Source organism: Anabrus simplex, chromosome 3, assembly GCF_040414725.1.
Source record: "Anabrus simplex isolate iqAnaSimp1 chromosome 3, ASM4041472v1, whole genome shotgun sequence".
NCBI classification, from domain to species: domain Eukaryota; kingdom Metazoa; phylum Arthropoda; class Insecta; order Orthoptera; family Tettigoniidae; genus Anabrus; species Anabrus simplex.
Window position 1 is genome coordinate 376,047,288 of NC_090267.1, and position 24,828 is coordinate 376,072,115.

Genomic DNA, 24,828 nt, shown 5'->3' on the forward strand with positions numbered 1-24,828 from the left:
GGACCTCGACCAGTCCTCAGATGCAGGTAAAAATCCCTGACCTGGCCGTGAATCGCACTTGGGGCCTCCGAATAAGAGGCAGGCACCCTATACCTACACCGCGGATCCTGCTACGAAGTTTCCAGTGCAACAGATAAAACTGACGTTACATGACAGCTCAATAACATTCACTGCCATCTTTCACAGGTGGCAGTGGTTTGAATTTCAGCCGCAATATTCTGTGCGCTCTACTTTACTTAATTTTAAGTGATAAAGGACGTTGACATGCGGAAGAGGTATTGTAGTTTTAACATCGAGGTCTCCAAACTTAAACTTACGTGATTTAATCCTGCGGAAAATGCACATTATGATACTTACGTTTAGCAATGGCACGATAGCACCTGCTCAGAAACAGTCTTGAAAGTTCCTCTTTCGACACCTTCGGAATAAGGTTGTTCTATAGGCCTGATTTAGGCACACTTTACTCTACTTTAACCGCTTAGGTTCACGTATTCCTTCCTCTTCCCCATTCAAGTCTCAGCTACGCGTAGCTAAGTCGGTCGGTAATAAAGTTTTCATTCCGAAGGATTGAAAGATAGTACTTTTAATCTGATACCGAAATAAATTTGGTACTGAAAGTCAGCTATAAGAATAAGCAGAGTTTGTTTTTCAGCCCAATTCATCTACAGTTTACATGCTGAAACCATTGCTGGGAGGTACCCGGAGATCTAGATGAAATTGACGCACTCGCTTGTCTGCCAATGTTTATTACATGTTTAATACGCAATTATACAACCTCATTCCGCTCGTTTACGTCTGGTGTTGTGTCATCCGCCTCTGTTGCTAGGTACAGTTGCTCAGTCCGTCAGTCCTTGATAATGCAGTAGTTCTTTCGCTCTACTGTTATTTCTTTCAGTCTTATCAAAACGTCGCTGCCCCTGAATAACCAGCTCATTATTTAGCCTACAGAATTCACCTATTATTATTTTTAATTAGTTTATTGTTATTTTACTTTTTGCATTTGGAGAACTCACAAATTCTTTTCTAAACTATTAATCGTAACTGTTGGCAACGCGAGACTAGTGTCATGAATACTCGGTCCACTGGCGTGCCTTTTACTCGCCCTTTTGTCATCCGCCAACTGTGGTGAACACTAGCGTTGCCTCGCCCAAATGCAATCGTATTTTGGGAAAATTATAGCTTTCCCGTGTTTGTGCAAGGTGTGATATCAACGACCCTGGATTCGTACAGAGATCCCAATCGACTACACTTAATCCTCGATATTGTTCTTAAACAGAGAGGTAATTTTATGAAGCAATTTGAACACAATAATTTAGTTCTCAGCGCTAACTCCAAACATATTTGAAGATAACTATCTGCACATTATGTCACCCACTGGGGTGCGACTGTCCATATTACGTGATTAGATTGCTTCCTTGCATGCTGAATCATAAATGTGCGTTCATTGTGTTCCAATATTTTTTCACTACTAAGCTAAAAAAAGAGAAAGGAAAGGAAACTGGTGTCAAATTTCCCTTTCAGAAAGTCAAACGTCATAAATTTATAAATGTATATCTCTCCGTCCATCAACGGTTGGTAGGTAATACCATGTCACACGTTTTGTGTTGCTAATTTCAGATAAACTCCAGCCACAAGACGTATTTTCATCCAAGAAGAAAATTGGTGAAGCTATACGAGAGAATCAGATAAGTGGTGGAGTCATATGAGATGAATAAAGAATAGGTTACCGTACCTAAAATAAGAATAATGAACTTTTATTTAGCGTATGGCTAGAGATACAGCATCTATTGTTGTAAGATCTACACTGTATACGTATGTCCAAATTGTTTATATAGTCTATAACCTCTGGAGTTGCAAAAACAGTCACTAACACTGCCATTGTATTTTCTAGTCCTGCATTCTTCGATGATGTGCTTCACTGTCTGTTGTGTAGCGCCACAGTCACACTCAGGCGTAGTGGAAGGCTGCACAGTTCCCGTGGTTTGTTCGGATCCTGTTCAGTGCGGACCATAGTCTTCGAGGGAGCTTGAAACCAGGTGGCTGCGTCTTCTTCACAGAAGGCATTGTCGGGCAGTATTTGTCGTTGAGTCACTTCTGCCATTCAGCTGAAGTTCGGTAGTTGCTGTTCCACAAGTTCATGGCATCTCTAGTTGGTGGTTTTCTCGAACGCAGACGATTAATATTCGCATCGCCAATGTCATTATGTATCGGGAGTTCTGGGTTATTCACTATTTTACTGAATTCTCTTAGGAGAGCATCTTTACGTCTGAGATCTGGAGGAGAGATATGACTTAACACTGGTAGCCATTGGGTGGGAGTAGATTTGATTGTGCCAGTGATGACACGCATTGTAGTGTTCAGCTGGGTATCTATGATGTTTGTGTGGGCACTATTCAACCAAACAGCAGCGCAGTATTCAGCAGTCGAGTACACCAACCCTAAAGCTGAACATCTCAGAGTTGCGGCAGTAGATCCCCAAGTTATTCTACACAGCTTATGAATTATATTGTTGCGAGTTCTTACTTTGGCAGAGACGTTCAGGAGATGTTGTTTATAAGACAGTGTTCTAGCTAGTGTGACTAGCCATAGAGGTTAAGACAAGCAGAAGGAGACTTATGTGACAATGGTTAGAATCAATTTTAATAGTAGTTTCAAGGTAAGAGGAGTGGAACTAGATTAGGCCAAAGAGTTAAATTGCACGTGGATTGTTTTGGAGGTACCGAGTTCATTCAATGTGGCTTGTAGACTGAACGCTGAAATTCATAACAATCTACAATAAGTTATATGTATGTAAGTTATGTATCTATTCTGTATGTAAAGTCTTCCAGAACTTCGCACACACCAACAAACGAATATTACACACAAGCTGCTAATATCCACCAAAGGATTGAAAGAATATACTGGGTGACCCTAAGTTTTTAATTTCAGATACCTACCGAGTAGCTGAAGACAGAAATAAGGGGTTTTCATCACGGGCACATGTATGAACATGAAATATGTGTCCCGTGCTATAATCATCACTGAGGCAGCAATGTAAATTGCTATTCTAAAATGGAACTACATTCGTTTCCATCGCATGCATAATTGTTCGTAGGCAGCCATATTCAGTAATGCAATTATTTTCACAGTCAGAGATGTACAACTGTCGGAAACGGGTACTGAAAGCTGTATTTTATCAAATGTACCGCCGATAATCTGAACAGTGAAGGCATGGTAGGATGATGCGTCACATGTTTGATGTTCACCCTCCCCGGTGACATGTGGCGATGTCAATATTACAGTGCATCGAGTAACATCTTGTTGGCTAGTAAGACCTATACGGACATGGACTGTTAATATAGTGAGCAGAATACAAGGATGTCTTTCTTCGTTATCAAATGAACAAGTGATGTTAGGTGAATCTCATCTGGCGGAGCAATCAAAACAGAATGTTATAACGTGGTTAATATCGGCGACAGTACTTTGGAATTTAACGCCATATGATAGGAGCGGATGGACCTTGGTAGACTTTGTAAGTTGAATCAAGACTGGTCGTTGGGAAATGGTGATAATCAGCAATATTGGTATATCTGCGGAACATTTATTTCATTTTATTAAGTGGCATTGATATTTTAATTCAAACGATGATGTAATAAGAAGTGACAACACAGAGAATTTTGTATGGATTGCTATTTTCATAGCTCTACTTTTGTAACCTTATCTACAAACTATAGATTGAAATATATATTTTATAGTAATTTTATAAACATTGGTAAAATTGTGCAGTTACAAAGGTGTGCTTATAGTTTCAGCCAACTGCAAGTTGGATTACTTTTACGTAGTCAGAAAGACATATTTTATATCGATAGTTTAATGTTCACTAATTCAATTTTATTGAAAGAAAAAACTCTTTTCCGACAATGTTACATGTTTGTCTGATGAAATAACTGCATCGCTGAACGTGACTGTTTTCGATCAACTATCTACGCAACATAAATATAGTTCCACTCAATAAAAGTAGTTGGCTTCTCTGCCTAAGCGCTCATTAAAACACGGATACACATCCCAAGTTCTTTCATAAATTCCGTTTTGTTTTTCACTGACGTTAAGACCACCTACCGCGATCTTCAATCAGTCAGAAGGTAAGTGTGATGCAAAACTTTGATGATTTATTCATGGTAGCCAATTTAAATAATTCATATTTAAACCTTAATTTATTAATTGAAAATGGAACAAATTTACAATAATTATAATTGATGGGGCAGCAATCGCAGGATTGACAACACTGCAATCAACAAAGCGAAGGGTGAAGCTGAGATTATCGATCTAATTATAGGATTTAATTCGACCGTCTCTCAGCCTACTGACGTTGATAAGGAAAAGCCCATATTTTAACCAACTATCTTCTTTTCCCTTCAGTCATATAAGGCAGATTGCTGTGACGGTTCTCTTCTTTGGCGAGAGGGGTACAATTCCGACACCGTTTGTGAACTGGCGGCTGAAATATAGATTGGAAAGAAATCAAAGAAATCAAGTGCGACACATCTGTCTGGCATACGTAGTACGTAATTTGTAGCCAGCTGGTACTGCACCCTGAATGTGTTCGTATATTGATAAAGTATAACTGTTCTCTTTAGATGTTAGTGTAATATCTTAAGAAAAAGCGTGCTCTTCTGTTTCAGTCGGTTAAACCATACACATGATCTCCAAATAAACACCGACAACGCTTAGTATGTTAAGCGAGAAGGCGACCTGATCGGTTTTTAAGAAGGAACTCGTATCCAGAAACGCACGACTTCGACGGTGTAGAGCATCACAATGAGAGATAGGTGTGCGTTACACATGTCGTCAATAAACACAATATGAATAGTAGATCGGGCTCATTACAAACGAGGTTCGAACTGTGTACCTTCTACGTCATTGCAGAGCCTACATTGGCAGTGCTGAGCCTCACGCACATGACCCAATACCTGCGGTTGTCTTTGAAGAATTCCAATTGCTCCGTGGACTCAAGCAATAAGGTCCTCCGCTGACGTTACAGGAGTGCCATACACCATATTCTCCATACTAACCCACAGAAAGTACTCGAGAGGTGTCAAATCTGGCGAACGTGCTGGCCATGGAACTGGTCCATCTCTACTAGTCCATCAATTTGGATACGCGACGTTGAGGGGATTCCGCACATTTACATCAATGTGTGCTGGAGCTCCATTATGTTGCAGCAACATTACCTGCCAAACATTTATTGGCACTTCATCAAATAAGTAGGCAAAACATCTCTAGTAAATGTGAGGTAGATCTGTCCTGTCAGTCTGTTGGACAGTATATATTGCCCAATGGTATGCTCACCAATTATCCCAGCCAAGATGTTTTTACCGAAACTGTGTTGGTGATTTAGAATCACCTGCGCACGTGGATTTTCGTTGGCCCAAACATGCATGTTGTGCAAGTTTTGTACGCCGTCTCTAGTAATAGTACATTCATCCGTGAATAACACTGACTTCAAGAATTGTGGCTGGGGTATGCATTGTTGTAAATACCAATGTGCAAGCTGTACTCGTTGTGGGTATTTCTCACGTAATTCCTGGACTGTCTACAGATGGTATGGATGGAGGTGCTGTTCACGGACAACACGCCACACGGCACTTTTACCTGTGTGCAGAGCCTGTGCCACTTGCCAAGTGCTGGTGGATGGGTCCTCTTCGAACATGGTCAGTATGTACTTCTCGAACTGTAGTGTTCGAGCCGAGGGAAGACGACGCGCATCACGTTTTGGCGCCTAACAGAGGGCAAACTGTAGAAAGGGGCAGTGCATATTCGCAAGTAACAAGCACAAGGTGCTACTACTTTACCGTACAATGGGCACACCTCAGGCAGAAAGTACCTAGGTGTAACTGTCCGGCTTCTCTTAGTCGTCTCTCGACGGACGCGAACGTGGAGTGATGTGTGGAACGTCTGCTTAGAAAACGTTCCGCATACAATCTTGCAGCAGCTCTACGATTGCAATCCGCTTTGCCGCATGCAAGCAACATGTCGGTCATTTCCGCAGATGTGTACTGGTATACGTCACACTGCCGTTAACAACGTTACTGCACTAGCAGACTACAGTACACAAGTAACGCATTATGATGCGCACCAAGGAGTGGGAGGAGGAAGGTAGCGCATGCTCAGGAATGTTATTAGGCTGAGGTCGTCCATCCGCAGCACACAGATAGCTAAAGGGTTGCATACCTTCCTAATTAGGACACCAAATTTGAACAAATTGTCACAACCGTTCTCAGATTTCGACGCTCTCCAGCGCTCAAACCGTGCATTTCCGGACAGGGACTCCTCCTTGAAAACCGATCAGTCTACTATCCCGCACAACATACTAAACCTTGTCGGTGCTTTTGGGGACACCCTGTAATTGCGTCAGATACGTAAATAAAATAATCCTTATATATTAATTTAACAAATGAAATCGAGTTATACTTAGAGCAGATCCAGAATAAGTAAAGATGCCATCCACGCTGTTGCCTTCACAGCATTGAAGGTATCAATCGGAATACTGATTAATAATCTACAAGCATCCTCATGTTAATGCACTCATCGTGTCGCAAATCACAAGTTTATATTTCATTCTTTCTTTTCATAACCATTGTCGGTTATTAAATAAATACATGCTCTAGTATTCTGAATTCTTGTGGTCACCTGCAATTCCAGGCAGGCGAATAAAAAAATAGTGCTTTAATTTGGAATTGCCATGAGATTTACGCAGACGTACGATAATCACACGAGAACTCCAGCGAAAATGCATAATAAAAACTTCCTTTCGCTATAGCCTTGATGTTCTTACGAATTCGGTTCCGATCTCGAGACTTCCAAGACGATTAATGAGATGAAGATAGTGGACCTATCGGTACGTAAGATAAGGATGTTGGCTTCATTAGGTGTAGTAAATAATAATGTCAATAATAATAATGTTTGTGGATATTTGCAGCCCTTTTTAGACAGACGATGATTAGCGGCATCTGCCGTTTAGGAACAAGAGAGTTCTTAGAAACACAAATACCTAGACCCTGAGCCAAGGGAATTAACCATTTAGGATTTACGTCCCTGACTCGACCGGAAACCACTAGTAAATTGTCGTATCATTCTCATCGCTGCAACAGCATCTTGCCATGTGGGAACTGTTTCGACGAATTTGTCTTCTACTTCGTCGTCAGCTGTGGTACCAGTAGGATTTCCTAAAATTTCCTCTAATTCAAGAGAATATAACGTGAGATTAACACTCCTTTCAATTATGAACGCTTCAGTTCCCCAATGACAACATAAAACTGACAACCAAAGTGTTTCAAAAAATAAGGATTACGATGTGAGAGAAGAAAGGTGATAAACCAGTGGTTACGGTATTGTTCTCCGTAAGGTTATAGACTTAACGAGTGCAGATGGTGGGACCAATAATTTGAAAAATCAACAAGTAGAGGCTGGACTAATTTACAAATTTAACTTATCTTCCAAGCATTGCTAAAAATTAATGAAAGATGTGTAATAAGACGGATTCGAATGAAATATACAGGGTAACTTTTTTGCTAGTGGTTTGAAAGATTTTGGGCGATGAAAGAATGGGAAAGTTAAAGGTTTGGGAAGTTACTGACCGTGGCCTTAATTCATGTACAGCCCCAGCATTTGGCATTCAGGGCTGCCGACCCGGTGAGATGCGAACCCATTATCTTCAGAATGCAAGCTCACAGCCATGCGACGCTAATCGCACGGCCAAATGATCGGCGTTAATTTCTGAATGTCTTACTTATGAGATGGACTGCACATTATGCGGGATAGTGTATTATGTGGACTCGTGTTATAGGGGTTGCACTGTACTGAAATATGCAAATATTGGCTGTTTACGTTCATCAATATGTCATATGATAAAAAAAGAACGATTTTGGCATGATAAAATGCATTCACTTTTTGGATTAGGGCAACATGCCTCATATTGAATTCACTTTTTTCATCACTACATCTCGCCCACTATAGACTAGTTCTATTTTTTTTTTTACATTTTTAAAAACACGCGTTATCTATTTGGGGTCTCGCTAAGTGAATACGTAATGTCTTACTACAACATCATATATTTTCAACGCCTATATAGATGTCAGTTTAATAGGGGAATAATGAATGTCTCTATTGAAAGGATTGGTGGATAGTTAGTTGATGGCATCCTTTGGTGTGTCACGATTATAATTCATTTAACTCTAATCGCTGCGATTTATCTCGTGAAAAAACTAAAGATCAGTCCATTTGCTTTTATAGATAGAAAGGGTTGTGGCCATTCTGGGTGCCATTCATCTTTTTGAAAACGCTGCAATATAGTGGTTGAAATGAACTTTCAGCTTCGTCCACTCCACTAGGCTCCTATGGCTTAGAATCAATGACAACGAGATGATAATCATAATAATAATAATAATAATAATAATAATAATAATAATTATTATTATACATTATGCACTTCAGTAGGTGGATTTCTTAATTAGTTCATGGTCGCGTCCGTTCCACCTTTAAGTGTAATCCACTTTCAAGCAATTATGTTACTTCTTCATATCGATGGCCTAGAATGAAAATCTTATCATACCGTACTATAGGAAAGTATGTCTGCGTGACTTATTTACTAACTCCTAGAGTATAATTTTTATAAGGTTCATTTTCCTTTACGCGTCAGCATAGGAAAATAAACCCAACGAACATTGTTCTGATGGACTGCATATCCAAATGTGGCTGGGAGGCGTGACCAGTCTTAAGGGAAATAATGGATAGAAATAACGTTTTGAGATACGAGGTATTCATTCTAGGCCATCGATATGTCGGTCTCGCGTATCTTAGCCGCTTTAATGGTGAAGACCGAAGTTTTGTGCGTAGTGGGGAGAAGAAAGTCATCTTCAGAAACTTTTATCCACTCTATCAGAAGCGCTACTTCCCTAAGTAGGTGGAGGTGTGATGTGCGGCACAGTTCGATGAAAACTGTGACAATGAAATAAATTAACTCTTTTTACAGCCGTTGGCCACCTTGGGTAAATTAAATTCGTGTACTCACCCCTAGGTGGTGCAGAACTTTTGAGGCTCACCCGAACGAAGGTGAACTGCGCATACCATTTTAACCCCACATCATCCCCCCAGTCAATCTTAAATTTCTTGCAGTATCGGGAATCGAACCCGGTCCACCGAGAACGGCAGCTAATGGCACTAACCTTTGTTACAGCATGTAACAATAAGGTAGATCAAACTCTCAGGAAATATTCCTCACGTGTAGAAGAAGGAAGATGTTAAAGGACATGGGTCCAGCAAGGCTTTATTTCCATGTTAGAAATAGTTTTTCCGTGGTTTCCCATTTCACACCAGGCAAATGCTGGGGCTGTACCTTAATTAAGGCCACGGCCGCTTCCTTTCCATTCCTATTCCTTTCCTGTCCCATCGCCGCCATAATACCTGTCTGTGTCGGTGCGACGTAAAGCACCTAACAAAAAAATAGAACACATTTTCTACAACTTTACATAGTACATTAATAATAGAAAACACAGAGAAACGGAACGTAGCAATAATCTTGATAGCTGCTCACTTAATCCCATGCTGTTCACTAAGTTGTTTCCAAGGAATCCCTGGCCTGTCAGAGGGAAGTGGGACTCAGTCACTCCTGCAGGTCTGAGGCCAGCTTAAATCGTTCTGAGCGTTCTCTATAAATTTTCTGTGAGACAGGAATCTATTCAACTTAAACGAAGTCTCAGTGAGAATCTCTGCTCTAACGGGGTAGAGAACATCGGCGAACTGTACAGTGCTAGCTGCCTAGGCTTGAGGACTGGCATGACTGGCATGTCCACTCCCATTCCGTAGCAATTGGTATCCCGATTCTCAGGACCACTTACAAGCCCTGTTGTCCATGGTTCATGAACGACAGTAACCCACTCCACGGGCCATACAGTGTACGTGTTAGTAAAACAAGTCTGTAGAAAGAAAAATTCTACTGGTATTATCAAAATATCATTGTCGGTATAAATTATTTTTTTCTCTTTAAAATAGTTCAATAGGTATGTTTCTACAGAGCATACGCAAGATCACCATCACCTTAACTACTTCGAACCAAGCAGCTGAACTTAAGCAATTAAAATGTAACACTAGCATTGATTTTATGGGAACGTACCTTTTGCCATTAAATTTATGATATGTTTTTTTTTTTTTTTTTTTTTTTTTTTTTTTTTTTTTTTTTGCTCCCAACTTTCATTGCAATGTGTCAGGTTCAACACAAGTAGTTCCCTGCGAGGAGCAGATTGTTCCAATGGGCTAGCCATGTGCCCAGCATCTAAGCAAAGGCATTACCTGAGTTGTGATGTAGGAATCCCCAGAAAATTAGTCTTCTTGATTGACAAAGGCTGTGATGGGGGGAGAGCTGGAAAATGTTCTAAGCCAGCTGAGAGTCACAGGATATTGAAAAACAGAAGTACTATTTCGGTAGATGAGAAGGCAACTTGCAAAGTCAGAGCAAGGTCTGCAAGACCGGTGATCACTGCCGATTGAGATGATGGCGACGACGACGACTGAAATTGGGACTTCAGTCTCTTTTAAAATGTGTTGTGCACCCCTTACCAGATCCCTCGTAGTCAAAATGTTATGGTTCCTTTTGTGGACTTATTAGAGTACAAAATTATTCTACCAGCTCTAAAATCCCCTGCGGGTATCAGTGGTACATTCGGTTAGTCATTCCTTTGCGAAGGTAGGTGGTTCGATCCCAAATTATTTCGGTGGCAATTGTGACACCTCCGTTTACTTTGCTTTCAATACTACGCAGCCAGTACTATTAATATGGCTACCGCACTTCACAAGCATGTCCACATTCGTAGTAGTAGTAGTAGTAGTAGTAGTAGTAGTAGTAGTAGTAGTAGTAGTAGTAGTAGTAGTAGTGGTGGTGGTGGTGGTAGTAGAAGTAGTACCGCGAATTTTCAAGTTCAGTTGCACGAAACATAACCCCACTATATTGCATCGTAAGTACGCTCGGCTTGTTCTAGTGTGACTGGAGAAAAATTTCACGTGCTTGACTGTTGCCCTATAACATATGTACAAAATGTTATGATACAGAAAAAAACTGATAGAACTCTGAATACTTCCTGTTCAGAAAGGTGACTCCATTGTAAATACTCCAGGTGCATATTAGAAAATTGTTGCGGGACAAAATTCAGACACACTTGTTTCCTTTAAAATCTAATAATGACGATTGTTTCGGAGGAGGAAAACATTTAAGTTATCGGGCCCTGACACCATGAAATGATTAACATTAAAAAATGACTGACTGACTGGAGTAGGAATGGAGGTTAAAATAAATTGAAGAGCATAAATCAATGTCTTATTTAAATAAATTTAGAATATAATGCCAAATAAAATTTATTGAATAACTGAATGTACAAATATGTAGCTGTATCAGTCCCGTATTCCACTGTGGCCGTATGGAAGTTTCTGAGGGATCGACGGTGCTGCATACTGGTATTCTGGGCATGGCTAGATGGTATAAAAGGCATTAACCCATAGAACTAATGGTGCAAAATTGACAGTTTCTGGTCCAGTTAGGAAATCAATGGCAAATTATCACGTTCCTCACATTATTTCATGATTTCCCATTTCCACACCAGGGTTTCATATGGCAAACTTTGTTTATTAATATAAAACTGAAATTAATTGCATTATTATTTAAATTTAACTTATTTTGTAGAGTGAATAAATAGCATTATATCTGCAAACCTTGATTTCCCCCCCCCCCCACCTCCCTGACACATTTACACACTAAAAAATAATCTCGATCAAACTCGTAACAAGGATCATTAAAATCAAAATCGAAACGTAAACAAAACTATGTTTGGCGCCAATGTAACCATGTTACATAATATACACACATTATTTACCATGAACCACTTTTATCCTTCAGGGTTGTCCAGCCCATCGGTGTGGGGGACAACGCGTCCGCCTGTCACCTGGCGGCCCCGGGTTCGATTCCCGGCTGGGTCTGAGGATTTTAATTGTAATAATAATAAATAACCTTGGCCTGCTATTTGTTTTACGTCGCACTGACACAGATAGGTCTTATGGCGACTATGGGATAGGAAAGGCCTAGGAATGGGAAGGAAGCGGCCGTGGCCTTAATTAAGGTTCAGCCCCAGCATTTGCCTGGTGTGAAAATAGGAAAAACCACGGAAAAACATCTTCAGGGCTGCCGACAGTGCGATTCTATCCCACTATCTCCCGATTACTGGATACTGGCCGCACTTCGACTGCAGCTATCGAGCTCGGTATCCTTGGCCTGGGGACTGGGTGTTTGTGTCGTCCTTAATGTTCCTTTCCTTACCACCGAGCTCGATAGCTGCAGTCGCTTAAGTGCGGCCAGTATCCAGTATTCGGGAGATAGTAGGTTCGAACCCCACTGTCGGCAGCCCTGAAAATGGTTTTCCGTGGTTTCCCATTTTCACACCAGGCAAATGCTGGGGCTGTACCTTAATTAAGGCCACGGCCGCTTCCTTCCAACTCCTAACCCTTCCCTGTCCCATCGTCGCCAAAAGACCTATCTGTGTCGGTGCGACGTAAAGCAACTAGCAAAAAAAAAAACCTTTCCTTACGTACGACACTCGACACTTCCCCCATTCCACATTACACGCAGGTTCATATCATATGGTGCCAGTAGAGGCAAAAGATCCACAAGAGTCCACGCCCCGAACAAATAGCTTTTTAAAAAGTACCTCAGGGGTGGATCATGGGCTGACGGTATCCAAAATTAGGATCTTACCTCAGCAACAGGAAATATTTTAAATACGGTGGGTATATCATACCGACATTGATCATCTTATTTAAATAAAAATGTAGCTTAAACTGTAAATTCCTTAACATCATTAGTTAGACACATATACGGTGTAAATAATGTTACATGCCCTCCTGCTGTAATCCTTCTAATCCACACAGCTTCAATGGAAATAACCACATTAAAATTATAGTGCCACCATTCTCTTTATTAATTAGGTACGAATAGACTTCCAATATTACGAGTTGTATCCAGTTTGCTTAGATACTCTGCTGTCATAACACTAACTTTGCGCAGTTGGTAAGCAGCACCGAGTCTGTTGTGTGTGTCCTCCGCGCCTACAAGCTCCGCAGCCCGCCGAACATGACGTTTCCAAAGACCACGAGGCAGACTGCAGTGCGCTGACGTGATCGTCGGTGACGTCAGCCTGCGCTATAAAAGGAGCAACGTTTCTCGCCTCTCCAGGACTCCTACAGTGTCCAACGACCAGACTACATCGCAAGTCAGACACGGAGACAATCTCTTAAGAATGTGTTCTGAATAGGTGGACTGATTCCTGGCCGTGAGGTTTCACCTCTGGACATTGCCTCATTCATCCTGCATCCCGTAGCCACGTCGAGCACCCATCCAAGCATTCTGCTACTCACTCAAGTCCCCTACAGTGCTCCGACTCCAATCATAGCATTCTGCTATATATGAACACTAGACGCAAGTTCCTTGCAAGTTACACGCCTCCTGTTGGCATTCTGCTAATACGAACTCTCTCTACAAGTTCCACTTGTTATTATACATGACCGATAGTTTTTGACTATCAAGAACATTCTCTCATTTGGACAGACTGTCTCGTCAGGACAAGATTGAATGTATATAGGAATCTAAATTTGTAAATATTATTCAGGCCCTCAGCCTTATATAAACATTAAACGTGTGCAGCTCAACAAGCTTCAAGAAAAGTTTCTTTCTATTTCATGTACATATTGTATAAATGTGTTGAAGCAATGAACTTTTATGTTGTGCCTCGTATACCAAGTTCCTTGTATACAACAGAGTCCAGTCCTCTATCCGTTGGTCCTCGGCTGATGTTTCGCTCCCACGCAACTACACGTATTTTACATCCACAATATTTATACACGATGGTATTTCAATACAAGAATACCATACTTCTAACCTTCTTCACTAAATTACAGCAATCCCATGACAGTGACTCATGTAACTGAGCTCAATACACGTTATTTATCAATTGCAGTAATTAGATTACTGCTGCAAGTCCGCAATGTAGACATATGTAATGAAATGTTATCTACATAAATGCGCAGGACTATAATGGACTTCCAAACTCACATCTAACACATGTGTCATTGAAAAGCCACATGCGAGTATAATAGGTGGAATGTTTTATCAAGACTCAATTAAATTCGCATGGTACATTCACTGTACCAACTTTGCACTAACAACTGTGTCTCAGCCGAAGACTAGATGCGTGACTTTTACAACAGGACGGTAGTCAGATAAGACAGTCAAGATGAATAATAAGAATCTGAATCTTAATGACAATACACGGGTGCGCGTTCTTAAATAGTGGCCTAACACACCACGTGCCCTTACAGGAAAGTCAGTAGGGTACCAAGCGCACCTTTATCTATCTAGCAGGCTTAGAACAGTCACTGCTAATCCATTCAAATATACAAATACTTATTGATTCTAACTGATCGAACAACGGTTTAGAGACATACGGAACATCACAGTGTTCTGTTTATCACGATTACTGATGTTACAGGTTTATGACCGGACTGTCTCCCGTCATTCAGCAGAATGCCGCAAGAGTTTCTCAGAATTCTGTTAGTTCTCATGGCCCGATTTGTTTTTCAACAAGCTGTCCTTGTTACCCTTGTTACGACACTAAGATATATCTTTATATTGTGTTATTAAAAAGGGCTCTACACTACAGAGGTAAACCTTCATAATATTATACATTTATGCCATAAAAGAATCAAAAATTAATAGAGACCTAGAAAAACATTGTAAGTTACTTTTCACTAAGTACACAAAGTTATTTCATACCTGCATCGCTGCATATTACTGAATAAGGAAATGGAAAAAAAGCACTACAAGCTTCAAACGAGTGCATATAAAACAAGCCATGTTATTTATTTTTCCAGTAAAAACGTTACTTGTCAAAAGGTGACTTACGTCATTCTAGGAAGCCATTCAATTATTACCCACTGAATACATTATGACTGTCTTCCTGTAACTACTTGATTCACATACTCATTATTTGTATTATTATTACATACGTTAAGTCCATTGGGTTCGAGATTTTGTTCCTGTAGGGTTACAAGGTAAATGCTGAGTGTGTAAGTGATTGACACTGGAATTTGGAAGGGAAAAAATACTTGTTTACTGAAAAAGTCTTCATGCAGTTATAGAGATTTCAAAGTGAGATATACACATGTGAGCAACTGAATGGGAGATACCTAGCTAGTAGCGTGCAGCACCCTTTTTTACCTTGATGGCATCGGCGATGCGACGTGGCATGGACTCCACAAGACACTTGAAGTGTTGGGAAGTGTCCAGGGCACACACATCTCCCTGAACAACATCTCAGATGTGTTCAGTGGGATTGAGATCAGGGCTCCTCCGGGGTCAACAAGCATCTTCACATATGCGAAGTGCGCTCATTGAATCAGTCAGCCACAATTCGGGAACAATCGGCTATAGGTACAGGTCGCCTGCATGGTGCTGTAGGCTAACAAAGGTGTGAACATGGTCTGCCAGCAGGTTCCTCCCTCTCCCTGAGCTGTACCCCGCTGGAAAGAGGGATCCATTACCTCATGTGTTTGAGGAAGTACTCGTACCCACCACCGCCGTGTACAAACTGGTACCTCGGCTCAATTATCTATTTCCAGGCTTCGAGTGTCCAATGTCGGTGCTCCTTTACGCACGTCATTCGTTGTGCCTTGTGGCGGTTGTTAAGCAGAGGTACCTTCGTAGGACACTTGTTTCTGTACCCCATGGCGAGGAGATGATTCTGGATGCTATGGATGCTCACACGTCGTCGTAGTCCAGCACTGAATTGACGGGTAATCTGCTGCACTGCGGCCCGTTTATCTACTCTTACGATCCTAGCTAGCCGACCCTGCCCTTGTTTTCGTCGCATAGTACGCCACTACAGTTGACCATTGAGGCGGTGGTTTTGCCCTAATCCGCGCTCCCACGGTACATCATCTATACGGTGGCCCTTGAAAAGTGCTGCACGACTTCAGAAATGGACGACAATCTGGTCGCGATCAAATGCCTTACAGTCTCGTATCTTACTCATCCTGCAGCCCACTATTACTCATACAGCTCGTACGAGGTCTGATGTCCTCGCTGTTACATGCCACGCCCTCCTATTATATTCACTGAACCAAGCACGACACGAACTCCCCATTAAGGAAGGTATCATTCATTCATTTGCTCCTGAGTGCATGCGGAGTTAATAATTTCCACATCAATGTCCTTTAAAACTAACATATTACCTGACTGACAAACTCAGAGAATGACATTGCTGCATTCGGAATTAGAACAGTAGTTTAAGAACAAAACTTCATTGCCTATAACCTGAAAATCCTCCCATTTTATTTAATTAGAATCACTTCCCATCGATTTTAGTAAACACAAGATTGTTCATTATCCTCTTGAAATTACTTTCTGCTTATTTTTTGGCTGTGGTGTGACTTGCAATTAAATGTGAGTAAATCTAGTACAGAAACGCTGAAACATAACACATCTTAGTAAAATCGTTCGAACTATTCAACATATTGCCTGTCCTGTGTGCCAGAAGTTCAAGTTAGCCGGAGGCACCGAGACCGAATTGTATTCACGTATAACAAAACAAGTGACCTGAAGGGCATGCTATTAAAATATTACGCTTATGAAGCACATTGTACTTTTGAAAAACTATTTTGTTGAGCAAACTCACAGCACTCGTGGAAGGATTTTAACGAAATTCTGGTTATTTCTTGCTAGGGGCTTTACGTCGCACCAACACAGATAGGTCTTACGGCGACGATGGGATAGGTAAGGCCTAGGAGTTGGAAGGAAGCGGCCGTGGCCTTAATTAAGGTACAGCCCCAGCATTTGCCTGGTGTGAAAATGGGAAACCACGGAAAACCATCTTCAGGGCTGCCGATAGTGGTATTCCAACCTACTATCTCCCGGATGCAAGCTCACAGCCGCGCGCCTCTACGCGCACGGCCAACTCGCCCGGTGAGATTCCGGTCAATGTGTATGCTTAAAAAACGATACACAATTTACATCTAGCTACCTAGATAGTATACTGTGACCTTATCGGTCATGTACATATTTATTTATTAATTATTTGGCTGTGAAAAACCTTTGTAAAGCTCCCTCGTACTTGTTACAAAAAGTTGCATTAGGTTGCACATGCTTACACAACCTTTGTAACCTGCTAAACACCACTCCGTCTTAACTAAAAGGATACACAGATAGAGAGAGAGGTAAGAAAATCTCAAGCCAGAAAAATCGATGATACCGTCACCCGTTGAAAAAAAATGGCCGAACACGATGTTGCCAGCTCGCGAATCGCATTATTATGATGAGATTTCGAGACATGCATAATATTTAATATGGGAAACCTCGGGATGTGATATGATTTAATTATAGACATCTGCCAAAATTCTAATTCTTTATAATATATTAACGTGTGGAAGAATACGCAATCGTTGCATTATATAACAAGCTAAGCGTCCCTTGTACGCAGCACCTTCATGGAAGACATTGTTGGGGCATTATTTTGATAATTAATTTTGAATAAATGGCCGAACATTTCAGGTTCCGCACATAACCAGACTACTTAAGAATCTGAGTCACACGTTTGAGTGTATTACCGATGTCATACGACACGTGGAACTATTAATTAAAAAAAAGTAGTGGGGACTATCCATTGTCTCTTGCATGGAAGGGGGAAAGTTTATAAAAGGAACCGCGATGTTGACAACCCAATCCATTTCACGCGAAGGATCCAAAGCAGAACCACGGTTTGATGGTGTTCTGATCTATTTAGTGTTTCAGACTGTAAATGTACAGTTTATATCTTCGAGAATATTGTAATTGTCTACAAACAATAGTATTTAAAAACAGGTTGAAGTTATGTGATCGCAAGAACGGTATAATTGTAACTTTTTAAATGATGCAACAAGTATTAATTTCATTATAGTGCAATTAATTGTATTTTGTGTGTTAAAGTGACGCAACAAGTCTTAATCTCATAAAAACTCTTATAAGTGTAGAAGATAACCATTGGAATATGAACGAGCTCAGTGGGAGTAGCAACGGACATGAACCCGTGACCAACGTCAACACCATGGAAGCTTAAAAGGAAAGAATGAGGGTCTTACCCGGGACCCGAACCTTGGATTGTTACGACATGATGATAAGTACTAAAATGAAATAATTTTTTAATAAATGCGCGGTTATTCATTATGCAGATCACGTAAATTAGGTTAGACATGTAAATTGCATGTATTTTTTTTTAATTAGAAAGAGAACTTGCGAGTGGTCTTCATATTCATTTATGTTCATTTCATGGAATTAATAGTCTACTCTATGGGCTTAAATATATATATAATTAACGTAATGCATGTATTTGACGTGATGATAAAATATTAGTTGGTCAGAGTGCTTAGATTAGGTAAATGTAATAGATAGTGGATTTGTTTTTGGCACTGAGCCGAGCCGTAATTTTGTATAATTTATTTACGTGATATCCAAGCTTATTATGATAATGCATGGTGATTATGCTTGTAAAAATGGATTATCGACTGTTAACATTAGGATAGCAAGGCACTCTTATTTTCATGTAATTCGCATGATGATATATTTGTAGATGGCTGTATTAATTATATGCGTAACTTGTGACATGCCTAGACATCGAACAGACGCCTTCCTATTGAGATTAGCGTTTTCCTTTAATGTCGAATAATTTCCCTTTCTGAATATGAGAATATCCTTATGGATATGTTTAAAATCCATATTTGATTTTATTGATTTGATTTTAAAATGTAGGAAAAACCTAGGCTGTATTCTGTAATCGGATGGAATCGAAGCTGGTCATTCTGAGTTGATGGATGTGAATATGAGACAATGAACAGTGGATTGATATTGTATTATATAATTGTGGCAGTACAGTGAATTTATAAGCCAGTGGAGCTTTGGAAATATGATATGAGAATATATAATGAAATAAGATTATTTAACAAATATGTGTTCCAAGGGAAACGATTTGCTTTCACCTTGAGATGTTGAAAGGATATATCTGCCACACCGAGCCATTATTAGCCGGGCTTTGACGTCCAGAGATTTACGATGAGGGGAGAGTGAAAAAGGGCTTGGCTCTTGTAGAGGGTTACCGTATGCTGTATTGTTCGAGCTATTCCACTTAGAATGAAAGCTGTGTGATACCGATTATTGTTTAAAGGGTTCTTTGACTTTTTCATGTATGATCTTATAATAATATTTAACTAACTGGAACGCCAGTATTATCATTTATTTGTTGACCATATGATTAATTAAGAAAGGCAGTTTTATTAGTCCCGTTTGTCGATGCCATCTTGGATATCATTGGTTCGAGTTCTGAGGCAACCATGGATTTTTGTTGTCACATTTTTTTTATATACAGCAAATTGCATGTGTATATTGTTATTGGTTATTTTTCATATTGTGTACATATTTTCCTTTTTTATACATTTTTTGTCGTGTTTCACTCTTTATGTGGATGACAAATCAAGTTTTATTTTCGTAATTTTTGTCATTGGATTCATTGGGATGTGGGTTCGATTTCTGGACCCGACATCAGTCATTTTATTTTGATTAGGATTATATCGACTAGCATTCATTTATTCTTTGTTTATTTTTGTAATATAATTAATTTAGCTAGGTGACCACTTCAAGTTATCTTCAATTTATTTTGTTGTATAAATAATTGCTTCTTCTGATAGTGAAGAAAGTTCGTAATGATAACCGTCGCATTTATAAGGATATTTCTGATTTTTTTATTTGAAAAGTATGTTATACAAATTATGATATAATATTTATCATCATGTCGGGAAGAAGAAAGAGGTAAAGGAGAAATAAAATTTTTGACACTTTACAATTTGTTTTTAGTCCATTGGACATTGCATATTCAATATTAATAAACTATAAATATTCAGGATCAACCTTTAATTATTTTGATTTATCAAGGCTCAATAAATTGGTATTTAAACTTTTGTCTGCCTGTCATTTTGCCGAATAACATTGTATCCCATGTTTCCTTCCGTTCATTTATGCCTTTAAGCTAGTTATGTGTTATTTTCTTTGATCTTCTGCCGCGAACGTACCATGGCCTTGGAAGGTCGGTGGTTTGATTCTTTGGAACGGAAGGGTGCAGTTGACCCTTGCACGGTCGGAAGAGCATTTGCTCACCCATCATTCTGAATTTTTTTTGTTCCGTCCTGATGAGGTGGCATTTGACTCTAGACTAAAAAGGTCCCTTTCCATCAGGCGCTTTGGCGTATGGTGCTATATGGCGGTATCCCGATTTTTTAGGGATTATCATGCAGTCATTTGGTTCTATGCGGCAAATGGCGTGGGGTGGAAAGGTTGCAATACCAGGTTTAGAATTAAAAATGTAGTGCTTCCATCAAAACAAGGAGAAAGTAAACATTGAAAATACTATACCCTAACAAGCAATGGGACGAAATCAAAGGATCAGCTGAAAGAGAATAAAGTTTTCTAGACTTCAGAATTTCCGTACGTCTGCTCGTGTACAACGGGTGAATCAACTACGTGTATTTTTCTCAACATTTTCTCAACCTTCTAGGAATTAAATCTCTCTTAATCTATTTTACGTGACATCATACAGAAATTTGATGAACAATTGCTCAAAAATGAATGAGCACATGGTTACATTATTAGTTCCTTTTAGGTACATTTTTCTCACAAACAATTGAAACGGCAGATAGAAAGTTTGCTCTGATTACCCACAGGTTTTGTATCTAGACAGATGTTGAATTTGATTTTTGATAATAACTAAAATTAACCCTCAAGGGCTCGCGCGGAGTTTTGGCACGCCAGTGCTCGTGCGGGGTTAAATATTACCCCATTCTTTCATGTATATTTAGTGTAACTTAGAAATGAAATTGTGCTCCTTTTATGACTCATCTGACTAAGGGCCCTATAAGTTAATAAAACACAATTAATATAACTCCTATTATTGCCATTAATACATCCCCATACAGAAAATTGATATCTTCCATAACTTCAAAGCAGACAATCTCGTTCCTAATAACACTTGAATTCATGTAGTCATAACTAGAACTATGAAAATCAATCACACTTCATTAGCCTACTACGCTGACGTTTTCGTCACTTTCCTTGTTGAGGCATTCTTCACACACGGTACTGAAATGGTCTTGACATATGTACTTTTCACACAGAACACAAGAGTTTCTTCTTTTTCTGTCCCGACTTCTAGGGCATAGAGCACATCCCCCGGATGATCCTGGTCTTTTTCTCTTCAAGGGTGGAGTCACAGAGGTCTGGGAAATTTTTTCTTTACCATTTGAAGTCATTTGCAAGACTTTCACTCTGATACTGCGAGATAAACGTGTTTGTGCCGCTCTAACAGCTGTCCTAGGTCTCACCAGTTCCATTGCAATTGAACTTAGGAATGTTCTTCTAGGGAGAGTATTTTCACGGCTGTTTCCAACATAAACAGCATAGCTATTAATACCAGCAATGTTCAGAAGGTGAAACAATGTTTGCATTTGCCAACGATTCGTATTTCTTCCAACCTCATATGCTGTACCCTTTTCATCCACCGTGTCTACAGCCCCCATTGTTACGTTGTAGAAAGTGTTTAACCGAGCTCCATAGCTGCAGTCGCTTAAGTGCGGCCAGTATCCAGTATTCGGGAGATAGTAGGTTCGAACCCCACTGTCGGCAGCCCTGAAAATGGTTTTCCGTGGTTTCCCATTTTCACACCAGGCAAATGCTGGGGCTGTACCTTAATTAAGGCCACGGCCGCTTCCTTCCCACTCCCAGCCCTTCCCTGTCCCATCGTCGCCATAAGACCTATCTGTGTCGGGGCGACGTAAAGCAACTAGTAAAAAAAAAAAGTGTTTATAATCAGCTTCATTTTATCTCCAGTGGTCTAATCTATTTCATCACTGTGAAATATTGTCGTCAACATTAACATCGCCTTGTTTTTCTCCGGAGTGTATGCCACAAGGGTGCTGTCACCAAAATATACAAACTTGTTACTCCCTACTGGTTGGCCCTTCTTCAAGAGATCAGGTAGAATTATCCTCTTATTTTTCCTGAGGGTTCCACAAATGGTTATTCCTTTTTGCAGAAGGTCAGATGCCAGTGGAAAGCTTGTGTACCAGTTGCCTCTAAACTTCATTAATTGCTCATCAGTAGTAACGTACTTCGCAACTAAATAGCACGGTTTACAGTTGTCTACAAAGGTGTTCAACATTTCCCTAATTGCAGTCAGTTTATCAATTTGACGTCGATCATATCGATCTAGGACATCATTAAATCTGAGACACCGTAGCAAAAAGCAGAATTGGTTGTAAGACATTATAGTGTGGAAAATTTCAACACCAAAACCCAGTAGTATCTCACAAATCAAGTATATTTTGAGAGCCAGATTTGCTTACACCAGCTAATAATAGAAGACCAATTAGGGCCCTTACTTCCTGTTCTGAGGTTGGTTTGGCATCCCTGTCTCGTTAAAAATTTGTCTCTATTCTTTGTATGACAATATTCGTAGAAGAAACTATTATTCGTATAATGCTATCATCAATAAAAAACTCAATGTCGTTGGATCCATAACGCCACGTGTTTTCAGCATAGAACGAGGCAAGTACGGTGAAACTTTGTTGTGAGCACGAGGCACTACGGTGCTCCATTTCGTCACACCGTCACGTCCAGGGCCTGTTTGAAGCGTCGTCATTTTTACTCCTTGATGTATTGACACAGTCCTTTTCAGGTAAGTCACTAACATCCTGTTCTGAGAGTGATTCATGATCTGACGTTTCTACGTTGTCCTCTACACCGTAGACTTCTGAATCTACTAATACTTCGTCAGATAATTCATAAAGGAGTTGATGAATTCGTTCCTGGTCCTTGCTAATATCCCCGGCTATATCACGACTCATATTTAACGTCTACACTAAAGTAACTAGTCGTTCTCACAATAAACACACACACGCACACACACACACACACACACACACACACACACACACACACACACACACACACACACACAAGAATGAAAATTTAAAAAGAAACATGAGTCTGCCAATTTACTTCCGCCAGTGCACGCATGGGGCAATATGTTACCCCAGTGAACTTTGTGTCAATGCCAGAAAAGTACTGACCCACGAAGATTTATGACAGCCACTTCAGGAGGCACCACACCTTGAATGGTACACAACAGCCAAGTGTACAGAGAGTTAGAGAAAAAATCGCAGCCGTTTTCCAAAGATTGGGGTTCATTCTAATAGAATATGAAATACCTTACGGAGAATCGAACTTTCTACTGCCTCGGCCCCGAAAAAATAAGTATGGTCCCTTATAAAATGAATGAGAATGAACAATTTATCAGACTTAATTTTAATTATTATTAAACTATAGTTCACCTCTGAAAACAAAATTCGTATATATTAACAATTCAAAGAATCTCAAAACAAAGTATACGTGACCCCTGAGCGTTACGGCTAGCTGGATAGCTGCGGTGTAGCTGAGCAGTCTGTCACAGACACCAGTGTCATGAAGATGGCAACACGTCGCGAGTTAACCGACTTTGAACGTGGGATGATCATCGGCGCACGGCGCATGAGTCATACCATTGCGGATTTCATACGGGAATTCGGGTTTCCGGGGTCAACAGTGTTTGCATATAAGTATACATGCTTATCCTTCAGTGTACCAAAATTTCAAATCTATAGGTTTAAGTTCGTTGAAGTCCGGCCCCGCGGTGTGTCACCCGGCGGACCCGGGTTCGATTCCCGGCGAGGTCAGGAGTTTTTAATTGTAAATTATTAATATCCCTGGCCTGGAGACTGGGTGTTCGTGTCGTCCTTAACGTTCCTTTCCTCACATTCAACACTCTACCCTTCCTCCGTTTCAATTACACGCAGGTTCATATCACATGGTGCAAGTAGGGGCAAAAGATCTCTATAGGTCTACGCCCCGAAAAAATAGCATTTATTTTTTTAAAAAAGTACCTTTAATTAGCATGTACCTAAAAAATGGAATTCAACATTGCCAGGATGGGCAGTCGTGAGTCCCTTGAGGGCTATCGAACATGCAGATATTATAAAACAATGTACTTTACATCGTACCGTCACAGATAGGTTTTATGGCGACGTCGTAATAGGAAAGGTCCTGGAGTAGGAAGGAAGCGTCCGAGGCCTTAATTAAGGTACAGCCCCAGCATTTGCCTGGTGTGAAAGTGGGAAACAACTGAATGTGGTGCGAACCGACTATCTCCCGAATGAAGCTGACTGATATGTGATTCGCTTGGTGAGGACGTAACAGAGTGCGTCGAATACGAGTTATTGTCATAATATTATTGTTGGTATTCACTATTGCGGCTTACATGGGATTGAAGTAAATACATTAAAATGCACTAGTGTCCATAAGGTAAGTATAATCACTAGGGCCGGATGTTTACGCAATAATAGGTTAGAATGCAAACTTACTGAAGCGAGTAACAAGTAGAGTTTACCTGCACGACGGTATTGTTGTGAGGTTTGCATAAACATTAGGGGTTCGGCCCATTAGAACTCCCTAATGTTTATGCAATCCTCACAACATTACCGTCTTGCAGGTAGACTCTACTTGTTACTCGCTTCAGTAAGTTTGCATTCTAACCTATTACTGCATAAACATCCGGGCCCTAATGATCACTAAACGAGGCCATACCACCTAATAGGAATTTCAGACGGATTGCTGAACAAACGGAAGCTGAATCACACACCATATGT